This window comes from Pleurodeles waltl, chromosome 3_1 (assembly GCF_031143425.1).
Source record: "Pleurodeles waltl isolate 20211129_DDA chromosome 3_1, aPleWal1.hap1.20221129, whole genome shotgun sequence".
NCBI lineage: Eukaryota > Metazoa > Chordata > Amphibia > Caudata > Salamandridae > Pleurodeles > Pleurodeles waltl.
The window spans coordinates 432,812,992-432,838,836 of NC_090440.1; positions in this window are offsets into that span (position 1 = coordinate 432,812,992).

Consider the following 25,845-nt stretch of genomic DNA (forward strand, 5'->3'; position numbering starts at 1 on the left):
AAGCAAAAAAGACTGTTTGATAGCGCTGTACAAAGGCATTTGCACCCTCATGGTCAGCAGACATGTTGGGTGTGAATGAGATGAGTCTCTAACAACTGTGCTCGATGAGCAACAAAAGTGCACTTTATGCTTTGCCACTGCAAAAGTGTTAAATGTGATACCTTGCCCACACATTAATCAAGTTACTATGCTATAAGAATGATAAGGTGACTTCTCAGTGTTTGCCATACTGCTGCTGACACCAATGTGAGGAATACCTGCTGATGTCCTTTCCCAAGAAAATAATCAATCCTACGAAGTTTACCTAAAATACCCACAGGATATGTCTCAATCACAGCTTACTATTGATTTTAAAAAGTACACATTCAACACTGCATGACAAGGCCTAGAGGGGTCCAAGGATGATATTGACATCAGTGGTCACAAGATTGTAATGTACTGCAGGTTTCATGATTTTCACAACAAAGAAACGCTCTGCCTGTGCATCATAGAGAGGTGCCACTCTACTGCTTTACAAACCAAGCTGGTAAAGGAACATTTACCACTGCCAAAGATTCTGCAGATAGCTCACCCTGGGGCAAGGGTTCAGGCACACACCATGTGCTCAGAAGAATGGTGCAACAGGACAATTGCACAAGCTCAGCAGTTGACATCTTGAGGAAAGTCAAAGAGGCTAGGAAAGAAAGGTTGAGGAACTGTGCAGTATAATGGTGGAATATTTCTATCTTTGAAATGACACCAAAATGAAAAAAATCCAATGTATGGAACTGTAGATATACATTTTTAAGGATTAAGGGCCTCATTGCATGCTCGGCGGACAGTTTTCCCTGTCCATCGAACTTCCGAACGGGAGGTTGCCACCATTGTTGCTAGCTTCCCGCCGGGCCCATTATGAGTGTCAAGCTAGGTCGGCCGGCAGGAACCTGAGTTTCCACCCACTGGCCTAGTGAGAAACACCCTAAAGCATTGTCTCTGGCTTGTAATCGAGCCGGCGGCAATGCTGTATGATGCAGGGTGCACCAGCAAGTCATTTCAATGGTGCTGGTGAGGGGGGCCTCTGCACTGGCCATGCCAGGTGTGTGGGCAGTGCCGGGGCTTCCCTGGTGCCCCCTGCACCTGTTCTCCACCAGACTTTTCATGGTGGTGTTACCAACATGAAATTGCTGGCGTAGGAACGAAGTCGTAATCCCCAGGCGCAGCGGTGCAAAATAGGACTGGCACAACTGCCAGACCGTCGGAAAGATGACTAATCCTGGTGGCTCTGCTTTGGCAACGGTCCTGCCACCATCCGCAAAATGAGGCCCTAAATGTTTCCCAGCTACTAAAAACCAAAAGCACCACTCTGGACATCTGGTCGCACTCGGCAGGGGGCAGGTCAAAATTTGAGGCCAACCGAGATGGAGCCCTGCTCGGCTACACTGAGCAGGAAGCCTAGGTTAAAGTTTTACCTTCACACTTAGAAAATTTCATAGAGATTTTTCTCTGACCGGGAAGAAGTCACAAGTTGAGGCCAACCACACTGTAACCCTCTTCAGATACACTGCACGAAAGGCATTGGCCAAATTTCTACCTTCAGACTTAAAAACGTTTTCAGAGCTTTTCTTCCATGACCTTGGGCAGTCCGCCTCATCAAGCTGGCCTTGCATGGCTTCAAAAATCTCACTTAAGGTTTGCGATGCTCTTGCACCACATTAAGTGGTACAAGAGCGATTCAAACCAGGACATAAATATGGCCCGAAATGTTCAAACAGCATCATTTTTTAAACTTCAGAGTACCTCTTTGAAAACAAATAGTATTCATATCAAACACTAACCTGCAAATTGTTTTATACCCTTCTAAAAAGATCTACTCAAAAAAACCCTAACAAAAGGTTACTATTTTAAAACAAATAAAGCATTAAGTGACATAGATAATTTAAGTTGAAAGGGAATTCTTGACATGTTTATGTTATATTTATGTTTGGAGATTTGTAGAGTGCATGGCTACCATAAGGTTTCCCAGAGCTGGGTGAGGAAAAAACAGCTCATATGCATTCCGTCCTCCTATAACCTCACCTGATGATATGGTGAAAAATTATGGGAAGAGCCATGTCTTCAGCATCTTCTGGAATATTTGCTGCTCCTCTGTTGATCTTATCTCTACTGGCAGGGAATTCCATAGCTTCGCAGCCAGATAAGTGAATGATCTCCCTCCCCATTTGGATTTCCTAACTCCTGGGATCTTCATGAAATGTTCCTGTGCTGACCTAAGAGGTCTGGCTGGATAGTAGAGTGACAAAAGACCTCTCAGTTTCTGTGGGCCATTGTTGTGTACCAGTTTACCCTCTAGGCTTAAGGCTTTAAACTTGATTCTTGCTTTGATGTGTAGCCGGTGTCAAGACGGGGCCACTCACCTGAAAAGCAGGATGTCTGCAGGGGCGATGGTAAGCCCCTCGACCTCCTGGAACACCTCTCGGCACTTCCTGGTGGACACAGAAACCCCGGCAGGTGTCCCAAAATGAAAGGGAGAGTGGAAGTGAAAGAGACAAAACACTGCCACGTCTTGCCGGTCCAGCCAGGCACCCTGTATCTGTGGGGGGGGGCAGGTCGTAGTTGACAGAGTGATAGTAGAGTTAGTGCAATAAACTTCCTTGAAACTGAATCTCTCTTTCTGATATGGGCACGGGAGCGGTAGAAGAACACCGGGATGCTCCAGCACTTTTCTTGGATAATAATAACTGTTGGCACAATTACAAACACTGCATTACCAAAAACCCAAACTAAGTACCATAACAATAAGGCTGGCTTCACAGAGATTCACTGTTGCACACTACAATTAGAACTGTGGTTGCACTTATCATGCACAAGAATGACAAACAAGGGCATTAATTATATCACGTATAACTTTCCTGCATGCACAAGGTTAAACTAAAAGGAACAAAATCAATCCAAGAAATACAAATGTCCACCCTGGGTTTAAATAATTAGGGTGGCACAGTTTGGTGTGATTTCACTGTGTGTGTGAAAAGCCCTTCAAAAGCAAATTCCTCAAACCTGAAACACAGGCATGAATGACACAATTGAAATCTAAGAGTTATGCTATTAGAGAATTAAAAAGTCACAAAAATGTTCTTTTAAAATTGCACTGTTAGTTTATGTAGTACTTGAGCTCAAGCAGATTTCCCGAAGCACATTTAGGCAAGTAACTACAATAATAATGTAGAATGTTCAGAAATGCATTTGTCTTTTCAAGCTAAGCACTTTGCCAAAATACGAGGTCTGAAATACACCAGCTGGTCTAGGAAAGTGTGACGCTCAAAGAACAAACTACCTGGAGAATACTAGTCACTTAGCTGCAGTCTTTTCCGGAGTGCTGGAGGAATGCCTGGTGTCAGCTGGTACAGGAACAAAGAAAAGAATTGCCTCAAAAGTCCTGAATACGAGGATGACAGCAGGGGCTGGACTGCCAAATCAGATGCTGAGATCAGGAAGCAATATAAAGCCAAGCAGGGAGGCATGCTTCATTCTGCTATTTATAGCCAATCAGGAAAGCAGTTGAGTTTCTACATGTAGATGAGTCACCACACCCAATTAGAAGCACATGTCTATACCACACCCAATTGGAAGCACCTGTCTACACCTGCTCACATTAGCAAACAATTATTGATAAAACCAATTGTGTAACACAGCACATTCTGTTTACTTAGAAACATGAAGGTTTAAACAAGAACAGAGATAAGATTTAACCCTAATCCCCGGGGATGCTGATAGATAACACAGGAGGCACCTTGGGGATTCCTGACAGCCAGTGCAGTGTTTTCAATGCCTCGGTTGCTGATTCTGTATTCTGAATTTTCAGTAGCATTCTCTCTGCAGCATTCTGTGCTACCTGCAGTTTTTCTCTTAACATGTTTCAGAGAGCCTAGGTTTAAAGAATTTCCGTAGTCCAGGCACTAGATTACCAGGGCCTGGATCACTGTCCTTCTAGAGTTTTCTGAGAGAAGTGTAATGATTTTCTGCATTGACCATATTATGCCAAAACAACTGGAGGCAATCCTCTTTACCTGAGAATCTATAATAAGTGCATTATCCATCAACATGCCCAGGTTTTTTATGAGAGGTTTAGGGGTGGGAGAGCTACTCAGCCAATCTGGCAACCTTAGATCTCCTGTTGCATGTGGATTGTTTCCCAGGAACATCACTTCAGTTTTCTCTTCATTTAGTTTATGGCAGCTGTTTGTCATCCACTTGGCCACATGTTCTAGGCATGAAGCCAGCTGCAGGTTTTCAAGGTCTTTACCTTTTGCTAGGGATACATTAAGTTGGGTATCATCAGCATATGATACAATTGATAGCCCATGCTCCAGCACAATATCAGCTAAGGGTCTTAGATATATGTTTAAAAATGTGACACTGAGGGCTGAACCCTGAGGCACCACACATTTAAAGGCCATGATATCTAGCAAGCAAGATGTTTCCATTGCTTGAAAAGTTTGCTCTTCTACAAAGGACTGCATCTATTTCAAGGCCTTATCCTGCACTCCTACCTCTTTTAATCTATACATTAGAATCGTATGATAAATGGTATCAAAGGCTGCACTTAGGTCTAGCAAGATAATCCCAGCTTCTCCTCCCTGGTGCAAAATACCTTTAAGTTCCTCTGAGAGCGCTAGTAATGCTGTTTCAGTACTAAGTTGTGCCCTAAACCCCATCTGCGAGGGATGTAATAGTTGATTCTCTTCCAGATGCTTAGACAAAGTCTGATTGACATGTTTCTCTATAATCTTTCCTAGAGCTGAAAGAAGTGATATAGGATGATAATTATGTGTATCCATCAGATGTAATGGTTTTTTTTTTAACACCGGTCTGATGACAGCATGTTTCCATTTGTTGGGCACTGTTCCTGACTCTAAAGATTTATTCAGAATTTTTGCAATACTGCAATACTTGTGAGGAGTAGATATGCGCTTTCCTCTATAAAATGTGGAGGAGCTGGGTCCAGTGGGGAACCAGATTTTACCATTCTCAAAATCTCCTGTACCGTCTCCTCCTTCAAATCAGGAATAGTTGTGAGAAGCGGAGTATTTGTTAATGATGCCTGGTTTAAGGATTGATGAGTGCAGTCTTCAAGGTTAACAGGGAGTGAGCTATAGAGTTTTTAAACCTTTTCCTGAAAAAAGGTAGCTAGTTCATTACATTTGGTTATTGTCTGGAGAGTAGAAACAATACCTGCCTTATCTGTGCTAAGTGCATTAACAATCTTAAAAAGCTCCCATAAAAAGTTTGAGGCTTGTGCAATGATTTCTTCATAATACTTTGCCTGGGACCTTTTTTAATTCTTTTTGATAATGTTTTATTGCTAATTTATAATCCTTTTTTCAGCTGGAGTTGATAAGATTTCCTCCACGTTCTCTCTAATTTCATCAAAGATGCTAGATGAGCGTTGAACCAAGGTGTGGCTTTAGTTTGACGTTTGTCCTTTATAACAGTGAGTGGACTACTTTTGTCGATTGTATATGTAATCCTTTCTTCCCTGCTTTTGTATGTATTGTCTGAGTCTACATCCTCTCTTAGTAACAGCTGTGTTCTTAATAACGTCCCCTCCCAGTATTTTGTAACACTTTTCCCCATTTCGTCCTATTCTGGGCAGTTAACTAGTTAAGTCTTTCCCTGGGGCTCTGTCTAAAGTAAACTCAATTAAAAGATGGTCTGTCCATAGTAGCTGTGTTATCTTACTTATTGGGACTTTTGGATTGTTACTAAAAACAGGGTCTAGAAGATGGTCTTTCTCATGTGTAGGAGCAGCTGATTTTAGTGTCACCTGGATGGCCTATAGGTCACGTTTTACCCTTGTCGCTGCTGCATTATTTTGTTCTCCTAAATGTAAATTGAAATCTCCTAAAACTAAAAAAAATTCTTGAGATGTTAGTATCTAGTGCATCCGGCAATGCTTCTATAAATTGAGTACTAGAGCCAGGAGGTCTATAAATCAGTCCACCTGAAAAAGTACAGGTGTTGGGTAGAGATATGTCAAATTGAACATTTTCACAGTCTGGGATCGCAAGTGGCAGTATTGATTATCTGAATTCCTCCTTTAATATTATTGGGATTCCACCTCCTTTTTTACCCGTTCTATCCATTTTGTTCATTTAATAGTCTGGTGGAAGTGCCATTTGTATGTCAGCTACTGCATTGTCGTTCAGCCATATTTCAGTAAGAAACATTATATCTAAATTCTCCTCCTCTAACAGCATTCTGATTTCTGTCTTATGCCCTGACAGCCATCTGCATCTGACTAGCCCTAGTCTCCAGTATTTCTTGTCCTTCTCTGACCCTGTATCTCCCTCCTCAGGGGCATCCTGTTTTTTACATGAAAAGTCACAATTAGGACACAATGTTTCCTTCTGCATAATATTCAATGGGTGGCATGATTGAGATCTATTTGGTGGTCTTAGGGACCAAAGTTGTTGGGAGGTATACCTTACCAGCTGGATTGTCAGTTGGGAAGCATTCTTGGCCCCTGGTCCAGTTCAGGCGCAGATGGGCTTGCCTTAGGCGCACCTTCGGCAGTGGTGTATTCTCTCATTAACTTTTTGGCCCCTTTAAAATACTTTATTACATAAATTACTGAATACTCATACACCCCTCAAGTTTTTGAAACAGCTAGTTTCATATTTGCATTAACAATAATCAGAAAAGTTAACCAATCCTTTTGATCATTTACCACCTGCTCCAAAGGAAATGCATTAAAGTCAACAATCCATCAGCATGTTGTGCTTCGGTTTTGTTAATATAATAGGATCTTATTTTATTGTTCAGTAAACATTTGTGTACAACTGTGGAATCATCTGTCAATCTACTGCTGTTGGAAGTACGTTTCCCTCAACAATGTCAGACTTTTTGTCAAAAGGAAGATCATTGTGACCTTTCAGAAAATGTGCCCTCATACAACCTTCATTAACCACTATCAATGATTTCCATGAAAAGATCATAAGAGAAATATGTTTCTTAAAGATGGTTCACCTAATCCTTCAGGAGAAAACATTTCTCATACAGAAATCACCTTAAAATCTATCACTTTTTTATATCCCCTTTTTTGAGACTCTCTAAAGCAGACTTTCACACCTATGTTGGGTAGGCTAGGATTTTTAGCTTCTCATCTAAAATTTACCATTGCTGTCCTTTGCTTATCCTTAGCTTACCAAAATATTTAGTTAGGGGACAGGGAAACTGGGCGTGTATTTTATCACAGGATTGTCAGAAAATGTTACCCCTTTAATGTGGACTCAGCAGTAGATTCTAACTTGTGAGTGATCCAGCAGCAAGTAGATTTCCTTAAATATTTAATTAAAACTCATTTAAGGAACTGGGCTTTGCCAGATACAGATGACTGCTAGATTTTTAAAGGACCTACAGAAACATTGATGCATAGAGTCAGTTTAGTTAATAAAGTAGTGGTGTACTAAAAGGAAGTGGCAAAGAGGTAATGGTTAGTCTCCCATTCTATTGACGGAAACCCCAATTAGCAACCCTACAGCATGAAATATTTTCATGCTCGCATTTGATTAATAAAAGGTGTATTCTGAAGTCATTGATCATAGGCAAAAAGGTTACTTTGAAGAAATGGAAACTTGCCAGGAAGCCTTATATCAAAGTCTTACTGAATGATTTAATTTATTGCCCACAGCAGATGATACACAAATTTGACTTAGTATGGGAAGAATTTGCTTATAATTGTACTTATAGCATTATTATATCCTGTAATTCCTTATGTCTACAGTGGTTAAACAGGTTACCCTCTTGTTGCCATCTCCTTTGTGGTACCCATTATTGGTGTCCTTTTCTTAGCTTCTTTGAAACTGGGGTTGTATTTACGGGAAGGAGGAATGGTAAGGTTTGTCTTAGTGTTAAGGTGGTAAATTGGGAGCATGTCATAGTGTCAATTGTCATAGGCTGCTTTGTTGTGAAAAGTCTGTAACTTAATAATACATAGATTTGCTTGTTCCTTTCATTTCTTTGTCATATGTATTTCAAATAACATTTTTGAAATTATTACTTATTCTAATTGCTTGATTTGTTCTTTAATTTCTAAAATGTTACATCCAGAGAAACATGATTTTGCATGTGAATTCGTAATGTTAAGATCAGAAATCCACTGTTCCCATTACCTTAGCTTGTGTGGCAGACATCTATAGGGTTACAGTGTACCCTGTAAATTGTGCAGTAATGTTCTCTTACCATTTTAGACAAATGTTAATCTAATGCGTTTTAGTGCATTACACACATCAATGTAAATGAATCTACATACTTTATAAAACATCAAGAACAAACAAACACAAAAAGAACAGATGACAGACCGCTTGCTGAACAACGTCAGAGATCTGTGCCCAAATATGTGATTTTTTGCTCACCACAGCATTCCAGTTTGGACCTAGCCTTAGGCAAATCAGTCTTGACCCTGGTCTCCATTGGAATAGTCCAGCATGAACTGCCAGGCCAGGTCCTTCCTTGAACAGAAACAGGCATCCTGGGACCTGTTTTAAGGTACCATTCATCGTCAGCCAGGCTAGCTTGAATCCGGTGACATGGCAAGCATGAGACCCACGTCTGAGCATACCTGTCTCATTTAAGGTGACAAATGCAAAAAGAACAGATGATGGACGGAATGCTGAACAATGTTAAACATCCCAGTCGGAAAAAATAACAGCCTGCAAAATGATGGGTAGTGTGAAATCGATCTTTTGCCATGCCCCCTCCTTTTATCTACTCTAAACACCTGACATCTGTGATTGATGTAGTGCCTGAAGGGTGCTAATAAGGTCTTAGTCATATGTCTCTTTTTCAAATAGAGAACCAATTTTTAAATTGTCAAAACTGTCCCTCTGGCAAAAATACTGCCTGTGCACATTCTCCTGAGGAGCTGTACATACTGCAGATGCAAAGTGAAGGATGATGGAAATATTTCTGTTAATTGTACTTTAAAATAAAATATTCTTTAAAAGGTGTGGTAATCTGCAGCCGAGCTGGAAAGCATAATCTTTAATTCTGCCCTGTTTCAAAAACTTAAGTAACATTTGATAGGAAACTACTACCTAAATTGAATGTGTGGCATTGGATAAATCAATCCGAAAAGATCAGTGGCAAAGTTAGATCATTTATTTTTTATAATGTTTAGGGACATTTGAAATATATACAACCTGTACTCAACTGAGTGCCTAATAGGTCTTCACATCTTTGACTGCAAGTCCATAGTTCACAGTCATGTTCAGGTAAGGCCAGCAAGGTTCCACCCGAAAAGTTTGAAGACAGCAACTGAAGTGACTATTGTACTAATTTTGAATATTTTGTGAAGATTTGTCAAAAGGCGTCAAAGTTTTTGGCAAAACAAAAAACGCTTATCCTATGGAAACTAGGTCCTAACTATAACTACTTACTATTGACTGCACTGAAAAATGTGAAGAGCCCCCGAAACTCCTACAAGGGCAACCTTGAGAAGTTCATAGAAGTGAGATGTCAGCCACAGCTCAATCACAACAGGAGGAAGCCCCAGCAGAGACCTGTCTGACGAAAACCTGGGAGGCAGCAACCAGAGGGTAGTCAATACCAGACCATTAAAAGGTGAAGGTAAGGGGCAAGCAATAACTGTATCAGAGGCAGTTTTAAACAGCAGGGCAAAAACATGAATTTTATGCATTGTGCATTTAAAGACAAGCAACAAAAAGATATAAGCAGTGGCATGAGATTTGATGAGAATTGATTGTGAGTCTGGGTAAAATTTAATTAGAGGGAGGCGAAGTGCAATGTGACTGCAGTAGCGATATTTGAGGATTCTAAGGAGAAAGATGGAAACTGCAAAAATATAAAGGTGAGCGCATATAATGGAACACAAGATAGAAGAGGCACAATACGTAATTGGGAGAGACTGTCCAGAAGATAAATAAATACATGTAAGAGGTTTTTCCCTTAAAAACGTATTTAGATGTGAAAAGAGTACTATGTGGGCTCTGAATCTCCCTTGATACCTAATGATCATGATGTCAGTGGCAAACTACTTCAGGAATGGGGAGAGTACATACCGACTTCATCTTTGGGATTGATTCTAATACTAATAAAATCATGCTGAGAGAGCATTAAAGACAATCCAAGAACAATTAACACCAATGGAAGATGAACTTGAGAAAATGGAACTAACAGAAGAATTGAGAAAATTAAACGAAGAAATTAGCAAACACTAAGAGTCTGTCAGGCAGCGGAACAGACATAATTCTGATGTGACAAATCAGATTATGAGAAAGGAAGAATTTTCACATTTACGTGGAGAGTCAACACACTCCACCAAAAGGAACAGTTGGACATACGAACCATACAGAAATCTAGCAGCGAATCACTGACTACTGACACAGATCAAATTGAGGGTGAAGGTAACTCCATAACAGGAGGAAGAATGACGCTTTGGACCACCACAACACATAGACATTTCACAAACAAGAATTGGCCTCTATAAGTACATAAGGAAAAGAAAATTGGCCAACCTTTAGCGGAAAAGCAGGAAAAAAGCACAATTTAAAATACACAAAAATTGCAAAGGCCTACCATCAACTTGACAGGAGAAGGCAGAGAAATCCTTCTCACTTTAATCAACCTAAGTGATTCCAGGGATTTAAAAAAATCCACTTGAGAAGAGGAGATACTCACACAGCTTGGAGCAGGAATGAGTGGGAAAAAACTGAAATCTCTCTTTTGTCCCATCCTTCCACCTTGCAATAAAGTAGATCAATACCATGAAATAGTCATCCAAGATCCTTATAAATATAACATACAGAGAAAGAATTATAAAGATAATGTGACCAAAAAGTAAAGGTTCTTGCAGGATTACAAGCAGAGGAAAGTATTGAAATAAAATCTGCTGACAAAGGGGAAAATATTGTTGTGTTTAACAAAAGTGATTATGAGAAAGAAGCCAATTGTCAGCTGTCAGATGTAATATGTTACAAAAAATTAACAACTAATCCAAATCAAACACACAGAGATCATGTACAACAGTTATCAGAAAACAGTGTGGGATCCAACTTAACAGATCTAGATGAAAGGGAATACATGACTGTGGAAAATCCAGTGATTCCCACAATATATTTCTTAACAGAATATTTAAGAATGCAAGAAATCCCCCAGGCAGACCCATAATCTCTGCAAAGGATTCTTTACTGCAACCAGTTTTGTAATATGTGGATTATTAAACCCTGGTTAAGGGTTTAAGGTCTTAACTAAGAGATACAGGTGATTTGCCACAACATCTCCAAAACACCCTTTTGCATGAATCATATAAGCTTGTTGCCATGAATGTGGTGGCATTATATATGTGTATTGAACATGATGTAGGAGTAAACGCCTGTGAGTGTTTTCCAAGAGCAACATTCAATATTTCAAACAGAACAATCTATGTTCAGAATATGTTTGGAAAGCAACATATTTCTCTCCAACAAACAACTGTACCAACAAATCAGAGGTACCGCAATGGGATTTCCCTTTTCACCAAAGTTTGCAACCTTAACTAGGGCCTGGTGGAACAGAAACATGCATGGGCCTCAGAAAATGACATCCATGTATGCAAAGTGATAGCATGCCTCTGGTACATAGATGATATATTTTCAATTTAGGGTGGAGGAGGAGGAGTTTGAATGTTATTTTAACATCGTTAATCAGAACTCAGCACATTTACAGTTCACATATGAGATACCAATACCCGTGTAACTTTTCCTGACACTGAAATCTATATTCACGAGGAGTTGGCTCAAACCACACTGCATACAAAAATAACAGCATCAAACTCAGTTTCACATTTTAATAGCTTTCATTAACCCAACCTAAAATGGAGTATCCCCTATGGGGAGTTTCTAAGGATAAAGATAAACTGCTCTGAATTAGGAGAAGAGGTAAAACACAACAATGAAAGACAGATAATGGTTTAGAGACAAAGGACACCCAATAAGAGTGATCAAAACAGGTCTGGCAAGAGAGATAAACGGAGCCACTCTGCTACAGAAAAAGGAAAGGAAATCTAATCAGGTTCATCACTAAATAGTCTAAGGAATGTAATGAAGTACGCAAAATCATGAAAAAACATTTGGGGTGCTAAAATTTGACCCCACAATGAACAACATAATAGGCGATCGTCCAGAAATCACATTCAGGAAAGCCTCAAATTTAAAAGATAAACTGGATCAAAGTCATTACATCACCCCAAAAAAATAATCGATGAATAGACCTGGATTTTGAAAGTGTGCACACTGTAAAGAATGCCAAATGGCAATTAATAAACAAGAATCTACAACAGCAAGTGGCCACAAATAAAAAATAACACAACACATTACATGTAAAGCAAATACACAATTTATGTTATTGAATGCACATGTGGGCTAAAATACACTGGGAGCAGTCTGTGACACTAGGAAAAGAATCTTAGAACACATCAGAGCCAAAATTAACAAGGACTCAGGTAACACAGTGGCAAAGCACATGGAGTACAAACATGATAGTAAATGAGAACAAATGAAATACTATGCAATTGACTAAATAGAGAAGTCAGAGAGAGGAGGCAACCAGAAAAGAACATTAAACAAAGAGAATACAAATGAATACTGTTACTCCGAAAACTTGCCCCTACAGGACTAAATCATGATGAAGAACTCCATATTCATCCTCTAAGATAAAACCCAACTCAAAGCATGAGAACATGTGGGTCTTTTTGGTATTAGAAATCATGTCATGAATGGGAAAGCTAATATGTACAGAAGATCCTAAAAGGAGGGTTTTACTGGTAATAATTAAAATATATCAATCAATAATGAATAATGACCCATTAGATGGTTTTGATTGGGTGTGAAAAATTAAATAAATTTGAAAATGCACTTAGTATAACGGCTTGGTACCAATGGAAGTCAATAATTCTGAACAATCCTGAGTGGGAAACAGACATATATCAGAGAGCCGTGAAAGTGAGATTAAAACTACATTCACCACAATGCATTGTACACAAAAATTGGAAAATTAAATTGCTACAGTATGTTGATGAAATTATATGAACAATTCCAAACTTTTGCACCCATTGTTAGAGCCAGTAATTTAAGGGTGAATTCATGAACTTGACTCTGCATGTTTGAACAGGCCTTGTGCCCACAAATTGGAAAATGAAATTGCTATAATGTGTTCACAAAATTATCAGAACAATTCCAATAACTTGTACCTTTTGATGGAGCCAGTAATCCAAAGGCATACTCATATAGCTGAATTAATTTTTGACATAGACAAACTGAATAGGAATATGGATGACCCACTAATGAGTTTTGATAAGCATTCAGACTCAACGCCAAGAGCTCCACCGTCAGAAAGATGATGATTATGGAGAATTATAAATAGAGAAATAAATGTGCATCAGAGATCCTTAAGGGGTGCACTGAATTGGAATACAACTACATAAACCATAATGCATCATTTTTAAATTTTATTTATGAGTTTTGTAATGCACGCAGCTACCCAAAAAGGTGCAGGATAGGTGTAAGTAGGGTGTGCAAATTATTTAATTTAGAAAAGCCAGGTCTTCAGACCTTTGAAAAGATCATTAATGAATAACAGTTCCTTAGAGCTTCCGGCAGTGTTCCAGAGGTTGGGGCTCAGATAGTAGAAAGAACATCCGTTCATACAAAAAAGACGAAATCTCGGTTCTGGAAACACAGATTGATTTGAAGATCTTAGAGAATGTGTGGGCTGGTAGGGCCTCACAAGTTCCAGAATGTAGCATGGTGCTATGCCCTGTTTAACCTTGAACATATGGTGCCTTGAACTCAATACACTTAGTGATCCTAAGCCAATGTAGTTCCTGTAGCAGATGAGAAACTGAGGCAAATTTGGGTAAATAGAAAAGCATTTTTGCAGCAGCATTTAGAACTATCTGGAAGTGGTGAATTGTTGTCTTATCAGCACCAAAGTAGAGCATGTTTCCGTAGTCCAGTCAAGATAAAATTAGAGCTTGGATAAAGGTCCACCGAGCTGCAGGGGGAATAAGCCAGATGATCTTTTTGGCAGCTGAGAACAGCAAAGCAGGTGCCAGTTCCTTTAGTCAGCTGCTGTTTCATAGTCAATTTATCATCAAGGAACCTAGGTTTTTCACCTTCATGGATGGAGTAGGCAAGGTTCCTAGAGATGCCGGCCAATGTCGGGGGTTCCATAGAGCAGCGTTTTTACCCAGAACCATGACCTCTATCTTATCTATATTGAGCCTTGAGGGAGTTTTTGTTCATCCACCCTGAAATTTAACTTAAGCCTAGGCTTAAAATAGAGGGTCCTGGTTCTGGGTTGATGACAGAGAAAAAAAACCTGTGTGTCATAGGCAAATGAAAAAAGGGTGAGCCTGCAACTCTCCATTAGGTCTGCTAGGGTGTGGACATAGATGTTGAATAGTAGTAGGCTCAGAGTTGAGACTTGAGGAACTTCTGAGGTCAGGGTTGTGGCTTAGATTTCACATGAGCCGAAAAAACAGTGAAACATATGGTCTGTTAGGAAGGAGACAAGCCATCTTAAAGCTGGATCTTTAAGGTCTTGAGCCTCCTGTCTTTCCACCCGGATTGAGTGGGATACCATGTCAAAAGCTGCACTCAAAATCAACAGAATGAGTGCAGCGGTGGCACCATCATCCAAGTGTTGGCTCAGTAACGCCCAGAAAGGTATACTTAGTACTATGTCCGCCCTAAAACTGGACTGTGATGGATAGAAAATATTTTGGGCCTCAACAAAAGTGGTGAGGTGAGCATTGACATGCTTTTCTAGAGGTTTGGAAAAGACAGGTAGATAGGCTGAAAATATGACAAATTAGAAGAAGCTAGATTAGGTTTTTTCAACAGAGAAAGGACCATAGCATGTTTCCACCACAAGAGCACAAAGCTGCCACACAAAGAAGAGCTGAGAAACTCCAGTGGCAAACTTAGACAGTCTGTATCCAGTAAACTGAGCTTATTGGGAGGTAAAGGATCCAACGGGGATCCAGCTTTAATAGATTGCAGAACGGCTAAAAAGGATGTAAGATCAAGAGGCAGCCTCTCACTTAATTAGAGGTGGCATCTAGTTTGAGATTACAGATAGTTATCTTCCTCCGCAGGTGGACTCCACACATTCAAAAGCAAGTCAGCCTCTGCTTGTGAGGAATCTCTAGCTAGCTATAAGTGGATCTTTTCTACTTTTTGAATTAAGAAAGCAGCTAGAACATCACACTGGCTCTGAGAAAGAAGAGAAATTGGGAAAACATTACTAGCGTCTGCTAAGTTTTCACCACCTTACAAAAATCTGTGGGCATTTCTGAGCGTTGGTGATTTTTTCTGTATAGGATATGGCAATAGCAGACTTACACAGGGCGTGGTAGGCTTTCAAAGACTCATTATAATTAATCTTAGCCTCATCCATGTATGACTCCCTCCAGAGTCTTTCTAGCAGCTTTTCTTTTCTAATTTGAGTGAACCAGGGAACAGGAGGGTAAGTTCTGCCAGTGCATTTGGCTGTGATTGGCAAGGTAGTATCAATAGCCTTGGCGCACCAGAGAAGGATAGTATGGTAGTCCAGATCAGCCTGGTGATGTAGAGTAGGCTGAGTGCTGAGCCGCTGCTCATTGAGTGTTGAGATGTTAAGTCTGGGCCAGTTCCTGGATTTCAAATTGGAAATGGACCTTGTTGTAGTAAGATGAGAGTGATCCTTGAGCTTAAAAGGGACTGCATGGTGATCAGACCAACAGAGTGGAAGAGGAGGTTCTATCATCAACTCCTTTATATTGGAAAAGATGGGTTCCAAGAGATGCCCCAACACATGAGTGGGTGCAGAGTTAAGAATTGCCAAATTACGTACAAGTAAATCCTCAATGAAAGAAATATTCCCCTTGTTTTATACATCATCAAGGTGTGGATTAATATCCCCAAGTAGGATAAAATTAGCAGTTCTTAATATGTGAGGAGCCAATAAGTCAAATAAAGAGGTGCACCACTTTTCAGCTTACCCCATGGGACGGTAAATCAGGAATCCAGAAAGCATGAAATTATGAGCGAGGGAAAGAGTAAAAATCAATGCTTCACAATCCAGAGAAATAAATTCTTCAATTTTACATGTGAACTCTAAAAATAATCAAATTTACTCCTCCTAGCCTGTCTTGTCTGTCTAGCCTAACTAGAGAAAAGTTAGCAGGGAGCATAGCAATTATGTCTGGTGAGGAGCCTGCATGTTTCCATGAGGAATACTGGGTCTTGATTATGTTCACATAAGAAGTTAAAAAGATGTTGTTAGTGTTTGGGAAGAGAGCGGCAATTGAGACTGAAAACTTGAAAGGTTTCAGTAAGTGTTTTAGTATGGTGGCACTCTTTAGGGAGATGAGTGCTGTGTATGCCACCATTCTCTTTAGTTAAGGCAGAATTAGCCAACAAATGTGATAACGTAAAATCAGCATCACAGTTGCTAGAGACGGTGCAAGCAAAGTTGCAACAGCTGCAGGTCACGGAATTCGCTCCAGGATTAATGAACTGACAGATCGTACTATGGGTCGGTCACAGTTGTTTCAAAAGGGGTGCAGTGTATCATCTTACCTCTGACTGGGACAGACCAGGGTTCCGGGCCCCGGACGGACATGGACAGGTGCAGACGGGCTTGCCTTTTGCGTGCCTTTGGTGTTCCATCAGCACACGTCCACTTCCCACCCATCTTAAATAGGCCGTCTGTTTAAGAGCTAGAGTGCTAACCCACAAGTGTCACCAGAAGATGGCCACCCCAAAAGCAAGGAGCAGCAAACTAAACACATTCTAGCCTCCTCGATAAAAGCAAACAAATAATAGAAATAAAGGCCCTGCTTCCCCCCAAATAGAAGTTTCAAAGCCTCCCCAAAAAATGTTAAAGGCCCCGGTTCACTCAAACAGGAATTTTAAAAATATCCCCTATACTTAAAATCAGTACAGAACTACAAAATGGCACAGTAGAGTGAACCGCCATCAAGTAATTATCAGTGAGTTGCAGCAATGCAAAATCAAGCATCCTACCTAGGTGCAGGGCACCCACTTCCCAGACATCTTAAATGAGGCCATCTATTTGGGAGCTGGAGCTATTTCCTGCAAGGTCACCAGAAGATGGCCACCACAAAACAAGGAGTGGCAAACTAATCATGTGCTAGTCTCCTCTGTAAAAGAAAACAAATAAAAGAAACTGAGGCCCGGGTTCCCCCCCAGATAGGAGTGTCAGAGTATCCTCCAAAAATTCAAAAGGCCCTGGTTCCATCTAATAGAAATTTTAAAAGTATCCCACAGAACTTAAAGTCAGTTCAGAACAACAAAATGCCACAGCACGGTAAAGGGACTTTAAGTAATTATCAGTGAGTTGCAGCAATATGTAAAATCAAGCACTATAGCTAGGTGCTGTTTGTCCTCTCCCCAGCCATCTTAAGTAAGGCCATCTATTTCAGAAGCGTCACCAGAAGATGGCCACCACAAAAGAAGGAGCAGCAAACTAAACATGTGCTAGTCTCCTCGGTAAAAGAAACAAATGAAAGAAATAGAGGCCCCGGTTCCCCCCAAATAAGAGTTTGAGTATCCCCGAAATTTTTTAAAGGCCCCAGGTCCCTCCAAAAGGAATTTTAAGGGTATCCCACAGAGTATAAAAACATCTCAGAACAACAAAATGGTACAGTCCAGTAAAGTAACATCAAGTAATTATCAGTGAGTTGCAGCAATATGTAAATTCAAGCCCCATAACTAGGTAATACCTAGGCATCACGTACAAGAATTTAACAGTTGGACTGCAACACAATGTAAAAAACAATATAATGAATGTCAATAGATTGCACCTAAAGACAGAACCAGAAATTTGAGAGTGAACACATTAAGGCCCTAATTATGAGCTTGCCGGGCAGAAAAGGCCGCCCGCCAAAGTCCCGCGGTTGGGTTACCGCCCATGCTGCAGCCCTCCTGCGGCCCTTATTTTGAGTTTCCCGCTGGCCCAGTGGGAAACACACAACAACATTGACACAGCTCATAATAGAGCCAGTGGCAATGCTGCTGTGAGTCGGATGCACTAGCACCCATTGCGCAAGTCATTGTCTGCAAAGCGCAATGGGGCTGGCCAGAGGGGCCGCTGCACTTCCCATGACAAGTGCATGGGCAATGCGGGGACCCCCCCGGCACCCCATCTCTTCCAGCATTTACATGGCGGTGCAACCACCAGATAACCACTGGCAGAGACAGTGGTCGTAATCTCCAGGGCTGTGCTGCTGACAGCATTGCCCTGGCAGATGGAGACCATCGGCACCGCCAGGCCATCGGCCGGAAGAAATGTGGCGGTGCCAGCGGTCTGACCGTGGCACGTTCACCACGCTTGTAATGTCGTGGTCGGACCACCGCCGACTACGAGGCTGGCGGTATGAAGACTGCCATCCTCGTAATGAGGGCCTAAATCTCTTCTGTTAATGTAAAGGGGCATGATAATTTGTAAAGTGTGACAGCGCGTGGCACACTTCACATGTACAACACTAAAATCCTTAATCAATTGAGTGTAATATAATGCTTTTTTTTAATCTAATCACTATGTGGAGTAAAAATCACATATGTTTTACATGAAGTTTTTTCACAGAAGAGGATAAGGTGTAATGCAATGTTGCATAGAAAGGGTAAAAACACTCTAGGTGGGAAATAAATGTTATAGGACTTTTGCAAAATATTCTGTGATCAAGGTTCTGGTATCTGAAATGCATCAGGTACCAACTCCAAATCCTAAACTAAACAGAAATATTGCCACTTTGTAGTAGGATCCATATTTTCTTTTTCCGCATGGAAAGAGAAGTTGAATATATGTGTGTGAATATATATGTGTGAATATATATATATAACTATATATATAACTATATATATATATATATATATAACTATATATATATATATATAGATATATATACACACACACAGACACAAACACATATATATATATTTTGCTGCAACCTCAATCAGAGGGGAAATACTATGATGGTGAGATGACGGCATTCAAGATGGCAAGCGCTTAGCTTTCTGCTCTGTGGTTCTCGCTTCGCTCCCTGCTTCCCCTGAGAAATCGGATTCTCTGCAGAAGGCTATGGGCATCTGTCACCTGGTCTTCCCTGTAGAAAAGTGCCAGGTTTTTGGCATGTTACCCCCCAATTGTTGCCTGATGTCAGTGTGTTTGACTGTGTCACTGGGATCCTGCTAACCAGGACCCCTGTGCTTATTCTCTGTCTCCTCTCAATGTTGTCACTTCATACTGATAACACAGTATTTCATTCCAAATTGGCAAACTGGTCACCCCTTATAAGTCTGTAGGGCATTGGGGTTCCAGGAGATCCTTATGGGCTGCAGCATTACTTTTGCCACCCATAGGGAGCCCATGCAAAGGCTTCTGGAGGACTGCCATTGCATCCTGCGTGAAATGGTGCATGCACCATTTCACTTCCATTAACACTGCATCAGCTTACATATGAGTCACCTATATGTCAGGCCTTCCAGCACTGAAGGCTAGGTGCAAAGTACCTGTGTGTGAGGGCACCCCTGCATTAGCAGAGGTGCTCCCACATCATCCAGGACAATTTTCCCAGACTTTGTGATTGCAGGGATGCCATTTTACGCATGCACTGGACATAGGTCAATACCTATGTCCAGCTTCACAATGGTAACTCCGAGTATGGCCACGTAAGGTGTTTAACATCTTAGAATTATACCCCAATGCTGATTCTGACATTGGTTGTATAATTACATGCACTCTGGGGGCTCCACAGTGGACCCCTAGTACTGCCATACCAGCCTTCTGAGGTTTTCCAGGCAGCCCCAGCTGCTGCCACCTCACAGACAGGTTTCTGCCCTCCTGTTGCTCAAACAGCTCGAGCCCAGGAAGGGAGAACAAAGCATTTCCTTTGGGAGAGGGGTGTTACACCCTCTCTCTTTGGAAATAGGTGTTACAGGCATGGAAATGCTTTGAAGGGCACAGATGGTGCCCTCCTTACATAATCTAGTCTACACCAGTTCAGGGACCCCCAGTCCCTGCTCTGGCGTGAAACTGGACAAAGGAAAGGGGAGTGACCACTCCCTTGTGCATCACCACCCCATGGGTGGTGCCCAGAGCTCCTCCAGAGAGTCCCTGGGTATTTGCCATCTTGGATTCCAAGTTGGTGGGGGAACTCTGGGAGCATCTGAGTGGCCAGTACCAGCAGGTGACCTTAGAGCCATCCCCTGATAGGTGCTTACCTGTGTAGCTGACCAATCCCCCTTTCAGGGCTACTCAGGGTCCCTCCTCTGGGTGTTTCCTCAGATTCAGATCTCAAGACTCCAGCAAGAATCATCTGCATCCTTTACTTTACATTCTAGTGATGAAACTGCATCTGGACCCTCCAGGAACTCCACAAACTGCAACAAATAAGCAAAGACAACTTCTGTAACATTGTAACTTCAGCTCCTGCCAGCAACTGCAGCTGTATCCAGGTCGTGCATCCTCCGAGGACTGCCTGTCTTCAGCCTGCCCCAGAAGAAAGAAGGAACCTCCCTGGAAGTGAAGGAGTCACTTCTCTGCTTCAGCAGACATCCGTCTGCAGCAACGACTGGTGGCTTGGGTCCCCTCTCCTGATGAAGTGTGTGGATCCCGCATCATGGGTGGTCCACTGAAGTGGTCCCGACAGTCCTGAAGTTCAGCTGTCCAACTTTGGTGGAGGCAAGAGCTTGCCTCCCCACGCAAGACAGTACCTTGTGCACTGCGTGTTTTGCAGTTGCCATGGCTTGTTGGCATCCTTCCACAAAGTTCTTCACGCACCATGCAGCTCCGAGGCCCAGCACTCTATCCTGTGACGGACAGCCTCCTGCGTGGTTCTCCGGCGGCGTGGGAATCCTATGTGAGGTGCTGCATGGGCCTCCTTTTGCACCCTCTTTGTCCCCATGCTGTGGGACTCCTGTGCATGCTGCCTGGTCTTCTGAGGGCTCACTGAGTTGCTGAGAGCACCCTCTGTCTTCCGCTCCTGGGTAGAGGCCACCCAGGAGGCCACCAGGTCCCACCTGGTCCCGGGCAGTGCCATTTTCCGCTAACCACGAGCTTTGCGTGTGCCAAGGCTTGTTTGCAGAATCCAGCACCGCAAACCAGACTGCAATCATCCATCTAGCATGGAACAGCATCTGCACCAACCAGGAACCCTCATCCATCTTCTTGGGTGCAATGCTAACTGTTCTTCTTCACCTGTGGTTCTTCTTTTGCACCTTTATCCGGGTCAGAAGGGGCTCCTGTTCTCCCTGGACTCTTCAGTGCTTCGTGGACTTAGTCCCCTTCTTCCACAGATCTTCAAGTCCAGGAATCTATAGTTGATGTCTTACAGTCTCTTCTGGTTCTTACAATTTTTTTTATCATGTGTTGTTGTGTTCTAGGAAACTTACTGTGATTTACTCCTGCTTTCCTGGGCTCTGGGGTGGGTTCTATTACTTACCTTGGGTGTTTTCCTACACTCCCAGTGCCCCTCTACACACTACACTTACCTAGGTGAGAAACCGGCTTTCACATTCAACTGTTTTAGTATATGGTTCCCCCAGGCCTATTACTAACTATTGTGATTTTCACTATTTGCACTGTTTTCCTAATGATTTTACAGCTATTACTGCATTCTAGTGTATATACTATGTATATTACTACATCCTAAAGGAGTATAGTCTCTAAGGTATTTTTCACGTTTGTGTCACCAAAATAAAGTACCTTTATTTTTGTAACACTGAGTATTTTCTTTCATGTGTGTAAGCACTGTGTTACTACAGTGGTATTGCATGAGGTTTACATGTCTCCTAGATAAGCCTTGGCTGGTCAGCTACAGCTACCCCTAGACAGCCTGGCATCTAGACACTGCCTACATTTCACTAATAAGGGTTAAGTGGACCTGGTATAGGGTGTAAGTACCTTGGGTACCACCACAAACCAGGCCAGCCTCCTATATTCCCTTTCAGCAGTAGGTTCCCAGAAAGCTGCAATTAATGTTGCAGCTTTGTTTGAAATCCATTGAAGCATAGGAACTCAGGGAAGGTGACTGGGCTCAGAAAGGTGGATTGCCCAGCGCGGTATAAGGAAGTTGCACCCCAGTCCAGTTCCTTGCTCAAAGAACAACTGAAGCAGCGCAACTCGAAGGAAGGTGAGCGGGCTCGGGAAGATGAACAGTGCAGTGCAGTATAATAAGGATACAGTCGTGCCCTCATTGAAATGGTCAAGCAGCTCCAATAACAGTCCCATGATGTTTTCTGAAAGTTTCTTGCTTTATTGGTTGAAAGCGAGGAAAATTTGGCATTAAAGTTGGGGGAGGGGGACTGCAGAGAGAGCCGGATTGGAACTACCTATTGAATGATAAAGTACAATCACACACTGCTCACAGGATTAGCAAAGCATCCAAGACCATTGGTTAGAAAGTTTGTTCTTTTCACTTTACTTAACCTGCTCCAAGCAGACACTGTCAGCTATAAAAGGGGAGCGGTTGCAAGGTAAGAGCTACACAGAACTCACGTAATTTATATAATTGGGGAGGGGTCGTGACCAGTATCAGAGCCTGGGGGACACTACAGGTCCCAGAAGACACCAGGCCCCAGGAGGCGGTCCTGCCCACCTGCACACCAGCACTGACTTTGAGCTTAAAAGCACTTTCCTTCTCCTGCAGTGTGGGACGCGTGCAGGATGCGTGTGGGCCGTGCCCAGGCAGCCTGAAGGAGGCTAGGCTGGGTCACCCCTCCAACATTTTCCATCAAATAGGCTTTGTAGGCTCTGTTGTAGCTGTTACATTTTGGTGAGGAGTGTGTTATTGTTTCGTCTGACCACCTAGGGCCCACCCACTTATTTCACATGACATTCCATATGGGTAAAAGGAAGGCGGTAGAGGGCGAGGCTGGGGAAGCGCAAAAGAAAAAACATGCAGCCGACAATTGCTGGAAAGGATTGATAATTTCCTAGTTGAATGTGAAGAAATATTGACCTCTGCCCCCAGTAATGTTCCAGAAGGCCGTCCGAGTGTGTGTTCCCCTGTAAATTTAGGGGGGAACCACAGGAAAATCCCCAACATGTTTAAAAAATGAGAGCTGCTGGGCTTGGTGTCTGTATGGAAGGGGGAGACATGTTGCCACTTACTCTACATCGTCTCAGGTGAAGGAGCGGCAACTTGACAGCAGCGATGTCCTGCCTTGTAGCAAACATTTTAGCCCTTTAAGTGACTCTCTAGACTCACACGATGATCCTTTCATAGGAACTATGTCAGCTGAAACCGGAGACACAATTGTCGCTTCTAATGTGACTGAGGTTCAGTATCTTTCTACATACAAGACTTAAAGTCTGAGGTGGTCTAGCTATGTTAACTATTTTAATTTCTATGGTCAAGCAGATGATGCCATCAGAGGGGACGACTACCTTGGATTGTGTTTACAATCCTGCATCTAATTCCTAAGGTCCACTGGTTGCGTTGTCTAAATTGCCCTTGTCAATTTGTAATAAGAATCTCACCCCCACGGGTTGCCCCACCATTGTTAGTCCGGCTCCTTGTATTGGACAATGGCCAGCTGGTGGCAGATCAAGGAATTTTTGACAGGTCTACATGTGTAGTGGTTTGGGTATGATCAAGAACCAATAGGCTATTGTCAATCTTCTAGGCCTGTGGATAATGGTGCTTCCAATTCTGTTGTACACTCTGTTGTTGACAGGCCAAAACTCACCAATACTCTTTGATGGTTAATGTACCTAAGCTACATCCAGCGGCATCTAGGGACAGTAGATAATCTGTCAGAAATAAGGCGATTCACTGAATACTTCATGTGAGAGGCTGTTATTCTGTGATTTGTGAGGATATATTTGAGGATGTTAGGAGGCCAGATCCTGTTATACACTATGATATGGCTGAACTGACATTTAGGGACAAGAGTGTGGTAGATAACTTGGTGCATTTAGATGCCAGAACATGTGTAACAAGGCATTCCTGTTTTCAGTTGAAATACCCTAGGCTTCTTTAGATCACAAAGCTCGATTTGCCTCTCATCTAGGGAGTAGTCCATCAGGTCTAAACAAGACTGACTGACTTAGGGCACCATTTGAGATCCCCCATAGATCACACACCCCTGGTTTCTGCTTTGCATGTTGCAACCAGTCCCAGCACTAGTGTTTCCTCCATTCCTGTCTCTGAGCCCATCAGCTCCTTTACTTTTGTCAGCCCTTGCCAGTTAACTCAGAACCAGCTAGTTAATCGTGCTATTATTACACCCACGTTACACCCAGCATCTCAAAATATTGGGGTGTGATTCTGCTCTTGGAATGTGGCAGGTTTATGATCTGTTGTTTCCTTTCCAGCTTTTACTCTATTTTTTGAGGATTATGGCATCTGTCTTTTCCAGGAAACATGGGCAGTGGATTCACTTTTCCAGTCTGGTTACTTGAACTTCTACATCCCAGCAATTCCTAATAGGAGGGGCAGACCATCTGGCCGTCTAATCACATGGGTTCGAACAACATTAAATTCCCATATATCACAGATATCCATTGATTCTCCTGATGTACTAGGCATCCAGTTATCATTCGGGTCAAATTCAGGAGTGATCATTATTAATATCTATGCAAGAGGTGTAGGGGGGCTTGTCCTCCGGTACCCTCCACGTATTAGAAACACTCCTTAGGCTGTGCCCTCAGCATTTCAAAATCATTGTGGCAGGTGACTTTAATGTCACTTTCGAGCCTTTAGACTGGGATGTTCTTGGTTTCACATATGAGGAGGATCAGGTGTGGTCTGTTCCTTCTCTAGATATCTCTTTCATTAAAAGGTGATCAAAAGTAGCTGTACGGTTAAAAGCTTTGACTACAGAATTTGGGCTCAGAGCACTTAACAACAGGACCAAATCAGATGTAAAGGGTTGGCATACGTATAAGAAGGTTAATCATACAAGTAGAATTAGATTTAGAATTAGAATTAGTAGAACTAGACTATTGTCTAGTTGATCTAAGATTGTGGTCTTCTGTCTTCGACATGATAGTCTTTAAGAGGACTGAGAGCGATCATAACCCGCTTTCTGTCCAAATGCTTGCCTTGTATAAGTCTAGTACTCCTATAATACCACTAAGGGACATCACCATGACCAACGATAAACGCCACCAAAGTGGCATCAGGTAGCAGCCAGGCCAGACATTTTAACTTTTGTGAATGCTGTTTTGAGGTCTTTGCTGGTGCACTTAGAGGCGGGTCTCTTAACTAACAATGTGCAACTGATTACATCTCATGTTTTCTGTTTTGAGAGCATTGCAGTCCATTTTATGTTAGACAGTAAATCTGGTGGCAAAGACCTAAGGGGAAATATGTCTGGTTCAATAAGGAATGTTGGGCTTTAAATAAACTGTTGGTTAAAGCCATTAAATCCAAGGATTTAGTTTCCATCCGTATAGCCAGGAAGTCTTATAAGACCACAATTTGTAAAGCTGAAACTGAGCTGGACGAACAGTGGTGGGCTACATTAAAATTAAATGACGCATCACTCGAGAAGAACTGTATAAAAGTCTGGTCCTTGGCTGCGAGTGGTTCCGATAATGGTGTTCTGAATGTAAAAACAAATATTGCTGCAGCAGATTGGGTAGACCATTTTAGTCAATTGTACTCTGCCAACTATTTTAGTATGGCATGTGAGCTTGACTTGGCTTTTTCTGCCACTTTAACCAAGTGCCTAATTCTCCATCTTCTCAACTGTTTACGCTTAAACGTGGTAGAGCGTCTGGTCCGGATGGTATTCCAGCGGATTTGTTTTTGACTGATATGGATGTCTGGTCGAGATATATTATTATTATATCCAATGG